A 12,001-nucleotide genomic window follows, 5' to 3' on the forward strand; every position below is an offset into this window, starting at 1 on the left:
GCATTTGCCCAAAGTCACACAGGGGGACCAGGCAGCCTCCCTGGAAACCCTGATCTTCTGGAAGGACAGGTGCTCCCCACCTCGGGTTCAGATTCTGTACTCCTGACCCTGCTCCCCGGCCCCACCGTCTCGCGCCAAGCACTTGCGGCCAGCGCGTCGTCCTCTCTTGATTCACCTCCGCCCTGGCCAGACCCAGCGTGCGCTGCACCTTTAAGCCCCGGCCAAGGAGCGCGTCGGCCAGGCCCCGCGCGGGACGTCGGCAGGGGCTGCGCGGCGCGGTGCTCCAGCGGGGAGGGCGGTGCTGGGAGAGCGGAGGCCTGGAACGGGTGGGGACAGGTGGGGCAAGGAGAGGACCAAGCTGCAGGGCGGGGTGGGGAGGGCACACGCGGTTGCGGCGCCGGGAGGCGAGGGGTAGACGCTGCGAGGCGCCCGCGGTGTCTTCTCCTGGAGCTGCGGGCGACCCGAGGTGGGGCGGCCCGGGGAGGGGGCGAACGGGGCCGCTCGGAGGGGGCCTCAGCCGCGGGAGGGCGCGCGGGCGCGCGCTCGGGTTCCACCGGCGTCGGGCGCGGGATCGGGTCCTCCGCGCACCCGCCGCGCGCTCCCCACGCACACACGCCCTTCCTGCCGTGCCGCCGCCACTATCGCGCAGCTCAGCCCTGCGGAGCGAAGCCGGGCGAAACGGACCAGAGTGGCGCCCGGGATGCGGGTCCGGACCGGGGGCGCGCGCGGACTGCGCGCCTGGGACGGTGAGTGCCGAGGGGTCGAGGCTGCGCCTGGGCTGGGGAGCGGGGTGCAGGGTCTGCCGCCGGCGTTGCGGTGTGCGCGGCCTCTGATTGGGCGGGAACCGGGGTGCGGTGGGGGTGGGGGTGCGCGCGCCCGGAAGGCGGTGCACGCGTGGGGCCGGGCCGGGTGGATCGCGCGCCCCGCACCCTTGCGTGACCGCGCCCTCACCTGCCTTCGCCGGGACGGAGACTTGGAGCAACTTCGCCCTGCCCCGAGCGGGGCGGACGGGGAGAGCCGGGAGGGGTGGGAGGGAGGCACTTTCTGGGTGCTCCAGGTCTTTCTTTCCAGGGCAAGAGAGGCGAGGCGGAGCGGCGCAGGGGCGTGAGCTGGGCTTTTCGAGGGCCGAGCCGTGCTCCGCCCTTGCCATCCGCGAGCCCAGCCCCAGGCTTGCGGGGTAGCTGCTTGGGTGCTGGATGCCTGTGACCCGGTAGGGTCAGGCAGGAGGGTCAGGCAGGACCACGCGGTGACAGGCCCGGGGCAGCTAGGCTGGGGCACGCGCGTGCAGTTGGGCAGTGGGGGGCGTGCGGGGACTTTGTGTGTGTGTCCCCTTGCGTGCCTCGTGCTCCGAGGGACTGGCGCTGGAAGAGGAAGCTGCTCCAAGATAAGCCCCACAGATCCAGATGCCCAGGAGCCCCCGCGGGGTCTCCAGGCCCTTGGTCTGTGTCCACTCCCTGCTGGGAACCATGCCCCAGCCTGCCACCCTGTATGTGCTGAGCTCCTGTCATTGTGTTCCTTGCCTTGTGAGTCTCCATCTGCCCACCGTGTGGATCAGGGTGCCTTCCTGCAGCCCCAGCGGTGTGCGCAAAAGATAGCATGAGATGTGGGCCAGGCTGATGCCCGTGAGAAGGAGGGTCATTTGTGTCCCCAGGATTGAGATGCTCAAAGAATGGTCAGAGATCAGGCCCCTGCAGGCTTTCCCCTTACCAAATCCTCCTTGGTCGTATCCTGCTTAGGTCCTGCCTCCTGTGACTGCTGACTGCTGACTGCTCAGGGATTCTTCCAGCTTGGGCTTCCCTGGGGACAGAAGCTGTCCTCCCTGGCAATCCTGTGGCAGCCAATCTCAGCCCGAGGCAGTTTAGCCAAGGTCCCTGTCCCCTTGACATGGTCGGTGAGACTGTCTGTCTCCAGTCTGGTTGTGTTTCCTAGACTTGGGGCTTCAGTCTGTGTTCTCCTGGAGGTTTGCAGTCCTGGTACGGGTCCTGAAATGCTCAGCACAGCTCTGCTATGTTAGGGATCAGGCCCCCACCCCCTCACCCTTCCAGTGGCCCTGGGGACCAAGTAGTTCACCCTTAGAGAACCATGTTTTCTGTGAGATCTGCATATGTACTGGGGTTGGTGAGGGAACCCTGGTGGCTCCTGGAGGCTGCAACATAGGCTAGAGCTGTTGGCCCTGGTACGCCTGTGACTGTCTCTCTGGGGTAGGCTGGGCTGGGCTCCAAATGCCTCCTGGCTTCCTAGGCCTCGTCCTGCTCCATCCCTGCTGGCTTTGGCTGGCTCCCTGAGAATCTCACTGATGCAGTCTTTCTTAGCTGTAGGTTTCTTCTATCAGCTCAGCTCCCTCTTTCCTGTAACTCCTTAGGCTCTGGACTGTTGTCTCCTGGGTGTTACCAGTGGGTGGAGCTCAGCCACTTGTGTGGGCTCAGCCCAGCTCCTGCCCTGGAGGTGGGTGACTTGCCTTTAGTCCTAATAGGGTGAGCTCTCCCTATGGGGCCCTGAGCCTGGGAGACAGGCTGATAGGACACTTCTCTGGCCCCGGTCTGTGCTGACAGAAATAAGGAGCCCAGCTGGTGTTTAGGGACAGCTACTCTCCACCCTGGCTTCGTGATAGGCAAGGATAATACCCTCTCCAGCCAGGCCCCGGCCCTGCCATCTTGTGTTTAAATGATTAAATTACTGCAATATAACAAATTCAGTGATAGGAAGTTGATGCTTAGGCTATAGCTTGGGTGACTTGAGTGGGAAAAATTGTTCCTGACCACTCAGGCTTTCTTGGGGTGTCTGGGGGGCACTGTGGCAAATCTGAACACCTTCCATGGGCTTCTGGGGTCCAGGCATGTCCCAGCCATCAACCGTTGAGCCTTGCTCCTCCTGCCCAGCATCCTGCACTTGGGGCTTCCTTCCCATTCATGGGCATCTGCTAGTTTACATGTCAGGCTCTTCCCTGGGTGGGCTCTGAAAGGGAACCAGGCTTGGGCCTCAGCCTAGTGTGTGAGTGGAGAGGGCAGGGACTGCAGAGGCACATGGGGAGGGCGCAGGGGTCAGTTCTGATGCACCAGGCTGGAAGGCCTGGGCTTGCTGAGTGAGCTGTTCCTGGCACATGGTAGGTGCCCAGTAAATCTTTGCGAAGTCTATGACTGAATGGAGAATGCAGGCAAGGGCTTGGAGGCAGATGGCCCAGCCTTGGTGAAGACCTGTAGGCAAGGCACATTCGGCTTGGTGGAGAGCGCAGTGCCCATAGGGCACAGTGGGCACTGAGCAGGTGGCACAAGACAGAAAATGGTCTGAGGAGTGCAGGCCAGTTCCCCAGTCAGGGTTCTGTGTCAGGGTTCTGGTTGGGATTCTACATTGAGTTTGTGGTGGAAGCCAGAGGTGGCAATGGGTTCCCCAGGCTGCTGTGGGTACCCTAGCTGGAGGTGAAGCCATCAGCAGGGACAGGGATCACCTGGGCCGCTGCTTGGGCATGCAGACAGCAGTGGCAAGTATCAGGTCATAGATGCAGCTCTGGCCCATGTTGCTTGAGTCAGAATGAGGCTGGTGGGCCTAGGGGCTGAGAGGAGCAGCAGGGCTAATTGACAGAGGAGCTTGAGGCTCAGAGAGGGGTGGCAAATGCAACAAAGTCACATGACAGACTGGGTTTGGGCACTTGAGCTTGGGGTTTCCTGGGTGCTGGGCAGCGGGGGTGGGGCTGTGGCCTCTGCAGAGGACGTCCTCAGGCAGTTGCTTTGGCCATCCAGCTGTTGGGGAGCATATGGAGCCATATGGCCATATGAGGGGCAGGCGGGTCACTGAAGGAGGGACAACGGCTGCCACTGTGACTATCTGGATCTACGTGGGCACTGCCAGCCCCCAGGGTCAGGTGGGAGGAGGCCAGGTGGACCCTTGTTCAAGTTGGTTTAGATACAGGGGTTGGGCTTTGGCAGGTGGCCCAGTTCTTGCACCCATCTGCCAGGGCAGCTGGACAGGCGGCTCCAAGCCCAGGCCTCATCCAATTAGCTCTAGGCCAGCTGGGCCAGCTGCCCCCTTCTTGAGGCTCTACCCAGCTTGGATGGCCCTACTGGTGGCACAGTGGCTCTACAGCTTAAGTCTCAGGCCTCCATGGGGCCTGTGTCTGGATATGGGCTCCTCACATAGCCTGGGGGAGGGATCAGCAGGCCTGGGCTGGATGCCAGAGGAAGCTGGGTTGATTCAGGATAAGAAGTGAACTCAGGTGAGTTATTCCCCATCCGGAGCCTCCCTGACCCCTGCAACGTGGTGAGAATGCTACTCACCTGGTGGAGGTGCCAACAGCATGAGTAGAGATAATCTCATGCCACAGTGCAGTCTTGGGCCCTGTGAGCTCATGCTTAGCTCTGCAGGTGGAGGGAATGGGGAGTCCTGCTGGGTTCACTGTACCGGTGGAAGTCGAGGGGAGATTGGCTACTGTCGTTTTCCCCGACACACTTGCTTAATAATTTCACTGTGCTTATCCATCTCTTGTTTGGCCCTCATGGCAGTTCTGTGAGGTGGGCCGAGCCTTGCCCCAATTCTCGGATGAGCCAAGCAAGTGACCCTGTAGGGAACTCCGTGATGTGCCTGGACCCTGTCTGTCAAGGACCTCCTGGCCCAGAATTCCTATTCCGGTCAGACTTCCCAGATGTGCCAGGTGGGGATGAGAAATGGCTTTGTCCTTTGTTCTAGCAGTTCTGAGGACCGACTCCCACAGCTGGCATGAGGGACAGCACTGGCTGCCCTCTGCCTGCCCAGCTTGGGGACAGGCAAGAGGAGTGAGGCCCCAGGCACAGCCACCTTGGCAGGGTGTGCAGATCCTGGACTCCTCCCTGGGTGGCTGTGTGACCTTGAGGAAGTCCTGTCCCTCTCTGAGGCTTAACTTCTCCCTTTGTAAACTGCAGAAATTTCTTTCCCATCCTGCCCACAAGGCCATGTTTGCGGCTTTAATATAAACATGTATTTTTATAGCTTGGTGGGGACATGGTGACTGTGGCTGTCCTGGCCTACTGTTTCCTATGCTGCTTCTGTGATTCCCCTGTTGGCTGCTTCCTCTCTGGCTGTGCTGGCTGCTGTGGGGGCAGGATGTGTAAGCCTGGTCTTGGCCCCTGGATGCTCAGCCTAGGAACCGCATGTCCTTCCTGGTACACGCTGGCAGTTGGGGTCTTTCCAGGGGCCCTGTTCCCCGGACACCAGCAGCCAGACTCTTCAATACCCTCCCTACCTCATCCTCCTGCTCCAGTCCTGTAATCCTTTGTGTTTGGGGGACCAGATCCCACTCATCTCCCCTTCCACAGACTTCCCCTTTTCTCTGATATGACCTGTGCTGTCCCCTTCAGCTTCGAGTCCTGCCCTAACTCAAGCAGATCCCCCGTTTTCTGAGACTCAGCCCAAATGCCACTTTTTAAAAAACACTCCTGGTTACTCCTGCTGACAGTTGCCCCCTTCTTCAGCCTTGGAGCAGTGTATCTGCTTTGTACTTGGGGAACATTTGCCTATTTGCAGGGCACATCAGTATGTGAGGCCTGCAGGGCGTTTGTCTTTGTGGCTTGGGTTTCCTTGGTGGCAAGGCTTGGGCTCATCCACCTTGTGTATCTGGCACGTCCACGGGCCTGACCGGCTGATGAGGCGCACAGTAAGTACTCCTCTCCCTGGGGCCTCTGTGGCTGCTGCCACTTCCTTGCTGAGTGGTCCCTCCGGCCCTGGTGTGTGGGTGAGGCCCAGGATGCCTTCTGAGTGGCTCCTGAGTTACGGGCAGCTTTCCTGCTGAGACGCTCACCGCTCACCACAGACCCAGCCCTCCCTCCCCTGGAGGCCTGGGCGGGGGTGCCCAGAGCTGGCCATACATAACTCTCCCCAATGGATTGAATGGCATTCTGCAATTACTGATTGATTATTTGGGGTACTGATAATTATTCTCCACTGATTGGCAGAGGCTGGCCTGGTCAGCATTGGTGTGGGTCAGCCCAGCCAGGTTGGGAGATTGAGATCTTGGCTGTTTATCCCTGGCCAGGGAGCTTGCTAGCAGGAGCTGTAAAACAAAAACAAAAACAAAACAGGTGCAGACTCCCGATTCTCCAGCCTATACCACCAGGAGCCAGATAGGGAGTTGGGAAGGGCAGGGAATTGATGTAGACAGGGAGTTTCTGCTCGCCGCTGTCTTGCCGTATTTTCAACTTTCTTTATTTTACTTTTTTTTGGAAACAGGGTCTCACTATGTAGTCCAGATTGGCCCTGGACACATAATATAGCCCTGGCCAGCCTTGAATGCATGGCAGTCCTTCTGCTCCAGCCTCCTAAGAGCTCATGTTACAGGTGTGTGACACCACGCCCAGCTCCTATCCTCTTTGTTTCTCTTCTTGTCTGTCCTGGCTCTGGGACTAATCTTGCCCAGTTGTTAAGTGGGATTTCACCTGTTTTGTGGGCATCATTTTTGCCTTTAAATTAAATGGCCGGGCTTCGACTGACTTGTCCTCAGCTGTGCTTAGCCCGCCTTGAGTGGGACTTTCTGAGGTTCAAAGCGGGTGGTGGCCATGTGAGCACAGGGCCAGCATGGTGATGCCCAGCCCAGGGCAGGAGACCAGTGTGTGCGAGGGCGGTGGTCACAGTTACAGCTGCCTCCGGAAGGCACAGGTCTGTTTTCTGCATGTACTAAGCCTTCTAAATGTGGAGCTGGGGCTCAGTGGAATTTGTGCAAAAGCGATTTCTCAGGAAACAATATAATGGCGATGGCAGGGGGGACATTTAGCCTACTTAGGAGACCCAGTTGCCTTTCAGGCACAGGACATTGTGGGCGCCCCGTCACGTGGTCTGTGTGCTTTTCTTGTTCCTGTTTTTTACTTGCTGTTAGGAACACGGCAGAAAGGCAGAGAGAATAGTCCCCGGGAACCCCAGATACCCTCACCTAGATTTAACAATTGTTGACATTTGGCCGCATTTAGCTTTTTTTTTTTTCTGAAATATTTTAAACCACATTATGAACGTCACGATATTTCATCCCTAAATAGTTCAACACCCATTCCTAAACATAAGAGGAAATATTTCTGTCTAGACTCCACGGTTACATATTTCTTTCTAGATGAGGATGGAGACTGAGGCCTCAGGGTTGGCCTGTTCCACCTGGGGTCACATAGCAGAGGAGAGGATGGGGACCTGGAGATAGCTGTGGTACCAGATCAGGCCTGGCCACACAGGTGGGCAGGGCAAGGTTCTGTGGAGCTGGGCAGGTGTGGGTAAGTGGACCCTGTCCAGGCTGGCTCTTCTGCCCGGAAACAGGAAGTAACCCTTCTTGGGTTAATTGTCTCTCTTCCTTTGTTTGCTGTGGGGATTAATCAGCAACTGCAGCATCAGGAAAATGCACAACTTGTTTATTGTTTAATTTAGGGGAATGTTATCAGGCCTGGCCATGCAGGTCCAAGGGAGCCTGGGTTGGCACAGGAGCAGGGCCATCGCCAGGAGCCACCTTCAAGGCAATGGGAAGGCAGTGGGTGGGGCTGGCTTGGCAGGAGCAGGGGTGGGATCCGAGTGTGGACAGCCAGGGGTTCTTGGGGCACTGCGCACTCATGGTGGGGACTTGGGACTGAATCTGGGTTGAAGATAGAACAGAGATGGGGAGCAGTGCGGGGGTCCTGGAGCAGGTGGGAGGCTGGAAGGGCTCCAGCCATGCCGAGGAGCCTTCTCTATTCTCCTGGCAGGCCTGGCTAGGACCCTCATTTATCCTGGGGGATCCCCTGTTCTCCGGGGAGTGCTACACCCCCTTCTGCCCTCTGTGTGCGAGGGGAGGCCTCGGTGGATTCCCTGAGATTGGCCTCCTGCATCCTTCCCAGCCCCTAAAATAAGGAGATCCTGACTAGTGCTAGGGTGGGTGGTGGGCCAGGGGATGGGAGAAGGGTGACAGGGAGCAGAAGACAGAGACATCAGAACACCTTGGATCCCCGCCAGGCCTGTGTGTTCCCTGTGGTGGGGGTGCAGAGGGAAATTACCTAGAGGGGAAGCCCAGGGAGGGCTCACCCAGGTCTGTCACTTTCTCCGGGGTGACTGTCTCAGTCACTGGAGAAAGGAAGTGTGGAGAGTCAGGTAGGAAGTGTCAAAGGGGAGGGCCCACACCCTGTCAAGCCCTGCTCTGCCCCCATTGGCTGCTAGAGAGGGGAGAGAGCTCCACACCTACAGCCCGGAGACAAGGGACACAACCACGGTGTTTCCACTCTGACTGCATGTTGGGTCCCCGGGGAGACTTACTGTCACTCATGTGCACACCTGCCCTGTGGGTGGACTTGGTTAATTCCATTTCTTTTCTTTTTCTTTTTGGTTTTCTGAGACAGGGTCTCATTGTGTAATTCAGCTGTCCTTTAACTTACTATGTAGCCCAGACTGGCCCCTAACTTGTGGTGACCCTCTTGCCCAGTCTCCTGAGTGGTTTTATTCCATTTCATAGATGGAAAAACTGAGGCTTGGTGAGGTTGGTGATGAGGCTAGAATCTGAGCCCGGGGCTGTGACTTCCTGGATCACGGTGCCTTTGAGGTCTGGTTTTTCCTCTCAGCTGTCTTGCTGACTGCTGCCACCTGGGTTTGGGCTAAAGAAGGTGCCCACAGGTGGAGCTTCAGCCTGCAGGCTGAGGGAAGGCCAAGCCTCTGTTCACCGCCTCCCTCTCACCCAGCAGACTCTGCGGGCTCAGGCTGAGGCTTATCATGCGTCCAGGAGGAATCCTTCCTAAGCCAGGCGGAATAAGAGGATGCTGTGCTTGGCATTGGGCTTTCTGTGTGTTTGGAGCCCGCCAGAGCCTCCCGCACCCTTGGCTCCAACTGTGCCCTGTGTGTGTTGGCTCATGGCAGTGTGGTGGCTCGGGCCCCCCCCCCCATGAAAATATGGGACAGGCCCAGCCCATCGTTCCCTTTCTCCCCCAAAACAAATCCGTAATTTGTGTACTGTTGCTGTCCTGCCCAACAGGCAGAAACTGGGGTTCCGAGAGGCCCTGGCTTTCAGAAATCACTCAGCCTAAGAGTGGAGTTTCTGGTGTGCTCCTGGAGATGCTCACCTGTGTGCATGGCATGCATTGGGGTCTGTGCTGTGCCTGGGAGGGGGGATGGGGTGCAGGAGAAGGAGGAGGCTGTGCTTTCTATGGAGTGAGGTCCAGGTTGTGGACCAGGGCCAGCTGAGGGAGGTGTGCTGGGTGCATGCCCTACTTGAAGTCTGAAGCAGTGTGATCTAGGCGTCCTCAGGAGGGCTGCACATGCCCCTGTGCAGGATGAGTCCTACTGGTGTGGTGTAGCATGGCTGCCCGGAAACTGGGCTGGCTGTGTGCCATGTTAGGCGCGACTGCAGCTGAGGCTGAAAAGGGGATAGTCCATCTAGGGAACATCCTGGATCCTGACAGGATTATCGGAGGCCAGGCCTGAGGTTCCTAGGGCTGGGTCTCTAGGTTGGGGCTGGGGTCGTGGGTGAGGAGTGGGGGCACCCACTATGAGTGCCCCTCTCCTTAGGCCCAAACCCTGTGGGTGCAGGCTGAGGGGGTGGGTGCCTGTTACTTGCACCCCTTTCTTTCCCTCTTGGAATGGGGGGTGGAAGTGGGGAGCAGGGGTCCCTGGCCCTCTCAGCCCCTCCCTCTGTGGCTGTAAATATTTTATCTCCACCATCTCCACTGCCGAAAATTGCTGCTTTTAACGCCTTTTTTTTTTCTCCTTTTGCTTGATACAAACGAATGCTGGAAAAATTCCGCGTTGGGCGCTCACGCTGTCGCTTCTGCTTGTGCCCAGAGTCCCCTCCAAAAACTCTAATTGCTTTTAAGCTGTGATAGTTGGCAAAAGCAATTTTCTTTACATTATGAAGGAAGGAGGAGAATCCACCATGTTTTCTTCGTTTTCTTTCTGACTCTTACCTCTCATTTTGAGATCCCCCTTGCGGCTGTTACAGTCTTGGGGGAGAAGTGGACTGGAGGAGATGTAGGCAGGAGGCAGGGACATTTCACTGCCTGGGGCTCAGTTTCCCTGTTACGCAGTGGTCACAGGTCCACTAGCCCATTGAGTAGACATTTCCTGGGCTCATCCCTTGGCAGTCGTTTGAAGGCTGGGACCAACTGTGCCCTATGGGTCACTTTGTCCCCAGGGTGTAACACAGAAGTGATGCATGGCAGGTGCTCAGTACAGAGTGGTGACTGGAGCAGTTGCCGTGCTGTGAGCCACACATCTTGCCAGTCCTGGGGCTGTGCGGGATGGATGGATGTGAACTCATGGACTGAAGACTGAGTGCCTTGCATTTCTGGATCACTTTGGGCCCCTGTGAGCACAGAACCAGGCTCCTGGGGTGTCAGGCAGGAAATGGTGCATTTGGAGAGCAGCAGGAGTCTCACAGGTGAACTGGGGCTGAGGAGGAGAGAATCCAGATGGAAGTAGCCAGGAAGGGTGAGATCTAAGGACCAGGCCTGGCTGGGGCTCGGGTTGCTGGAGCTGCAGTGGGTGTTGTATGACTGGCTGGCCTTGCTCAAGGTGATAGGGAGCTATGGGGCGTTCTCAGCAGGAGGGTGTTGGGAAGATCCCTCTGGCTCTGCAGTGGGGGAGAGGGGTGCCAGCTGGGGAGCCCATGGAGGTGAACCTGTAGGGAAGTCACCTGCGTCCTCTGCCTGTGCCTGGGTCTTCCCTGGGCCCTGGGTAGGGTCTCAGTTGTGGCAGGTCAGCGGGGTCTCCAGTTCCGAGGTCTTCATTGCCAGGGTCAGGTTTGTTTCTCCTCTGTATTTCAAGATGTGCAGCCCTTGACAATTTATGAAACCCACTCAGCTTGGTGTGGTGGCCCATACCTGTAATCTCAGCACTTGGGAGGCTGAGGCAGGAGGATTGCCATGAATTCAAGGTTTACCTGAACTATATAGTGAGACTCTGTCTTAAGAAAATCCAAACCAAACCAAACACATAAGGCAGCCTCAGCTTTACCCTGGAAGCTGTCCCTTGTGGTGGGCTGAGCCCACAAAACAAGGGGCAGCACCCCACTGGGAGATACAGATCTTACATGCCCCTGGGTCCTGCAGATGGGTGGAACTGGAGCAGGACTTGAACCCAGATCTCAGGGCCCCAGCCTGTAGCCAGCCCCACCTCTACTTCGAGCCCCACTCCGGCACCAGCCCACTCTCTTCCTCCTCTCCCAGGACCCGTGGTCCTTCCCTGTTTGTGGAGCGTGCAGGGCTTTTCAAAAGCATTAATGATAGAAAATAAATTGGAATCGGAGAGGAATCATCGCCGGGTGTTCTCGGAGGGCCGCCTCTGCCCTCGCGCCTCTCAGCCATATTGAAGCCGGTGGCTGGACTGGAATACGAATGAGTCTAGGGCCTTGCTACCCTTAATCTGCTGGGGAGCCCTCCCAGGCCAGATGGCTGGTGCTCGTGCGCCAAATCTGTTTGCAGTGAGGCCCCACAGCCTCTGGCCATCAGCAGCCAGGACTGATTTCTCTGAGCTAGAGTCACACAGTGGCTCAGACCCTAAGTCAAGTCCTCTGTGGGCAGCACAGCTCTGGAGTCAGGCTCCCTGCCTGGGGATGGGAGGCACATTGCAAGCCAGGACCCTGACAGCCTAGACCTTCCTTTCCAGGAAGCGCCCCCACCAGGATTGCTGCCCTGTGCACCCTGAGCTTCCTAATCTCAAGCTTTGTGTGGTCCCTGGAGCCTCCAGGGTCAGGCAGGTGGTGAGTGGACTGGGCTGGGTGTGATATGGTGGGGACCAGGCAGACATGAACACTTGGGCTTGGGAGTTCTTCATGGGCACCCCTGCTCCAGCTCTGCTGAGTCGATGGTGCCCTGGCCTGCAGCACAAGTCTCCTCTGCCTGCTTGCAGGAGCCCCCAAGGGCAGGCCCAGCTGGGTAGGGTAGGCACCTGGACAGGCTTTCCCTAAAGCACCAGAGGGTGTGGGGCAACTCTTGCCTAGAGATGGGAAACTGAGGCCCAGAGGCAGGAGTTGAGAAGACTGCCTTACCCAGGTCCTAGTAATCTTCACAACAGGGAAGGAGGCCATTTCTGTGCTTCTGTCTTT

The 12,001-nt window shown here is 57.9% G+C and overlaps 1 protein-coding gene across 2 annotated transcripts in view; it reads left to right on the forward strand.

Moving 5' to 3' along the window:
• Positions 1-584: 584 nt before the first annotated feature.
• Positions 585-12,001, forward strand: part of Lingo1 (leucine rich repeat and Ig domain containing 1) — a 135,509-nt gene continuing 124,092 nt past the window's right edge. Inside the window, exon 1 of one of the 2 annotated variants that reach the window (XM_063243567.1) lies at positions 585-746. The gene's annotated coding sequence lies outside the window, so the exon portion shown is untranslated. The remainder of the gene's footprint in view (positions 747-12,001) is intronic. The other variant, XM_005000811.4, reaches the window with a different exon arrangement.

This window comes from Cavia porcellus, unplaced genomic scaffold (assembly GCF_034190915.1).
Source record: "Cavia porcellus strain 051 isolate PalLab524CR breed Dunkin Hartley unplaced genomic scaffold, mCavPor4.1 scaffold_38, whole genome shotgun sequence".
In the NCBI taxonomy this organism is placed as follows: domain Eukaryota; kingdom Metazoa; phylum Chordata; class Mammalia; order Rodentia; family Caviidae; genus Cavia; species Cavia porcellus.